The 393-nt window shown below is 45.0% G+C and overlaps 1 protein-coding gene across 3 annotated transcripts in view; it reads right to left on the bottom strand.

The window, feature by feature from the left end:
- LOC113217340 (tensin-4-like) overlaps positions 1–393 on the bottom strand; it is a 172,772-nt gene that overhangs the window by 86,204 nt on the left and 86,175 nt on the right. The window lies entirely within an intron of this gene.

Genomic DNA, 393 nt, shown 5'->3' with positions numbered 1-393 from the left:
GAGTTGGGTACGCCCCTTTGGCTGTGGTGGGATGTATAGCAAAATGTTTGCTGTAGTCAACTTGCGTGCCGACAGTCTCATTGTAAGAGATCTTTTCAATTCGAGGCTACTTCCTATAGTAAGGCGGTATACCGCCCCGAACGAAACGGTGACTAATGATATCATCGGAAAGGTGTGATAAAACTACTAACCAATAAGGTCCAATTTTGGTTTTATTTGAGACTTTGGTTTTAATTGAGACTGAGGTTTGCCTTAAAGCGCTTGCCTATATCGTACTCTGAAAACCCAACAGCATGCATTCCCTGGGAAAAATAGTAAGTGGCAAGGTGGCAGTAAGGTGGCAAAGAGGTGGTTTTTAAGTGGCGAAGTGGCAGCCCCAAGTGGCAACGAGGT

The sequence above is a fragment of the Frankliniella occidentalis genome, unplaced genomic scaffold (assembly GCF_000697945.3).
Source record: "Frankliniella occidentalis isolate FOCC.00 unplaced genomic scaffold, Focc_3.1 Scaffold43, whole genome shotgun sequence".
NCBI classification, from domain to species: domain Eukaryota; kingdom Metazoa; phylum Arthropoda; class Insecta; order Thysanoptera; family Thripidae; genus Frankliniella; species Frankliniella occidentalis.
Note: the sequence above shows the minus strand (reverse complement) of the source record. Positions and strands in the feature narration are given on the sequence as shown.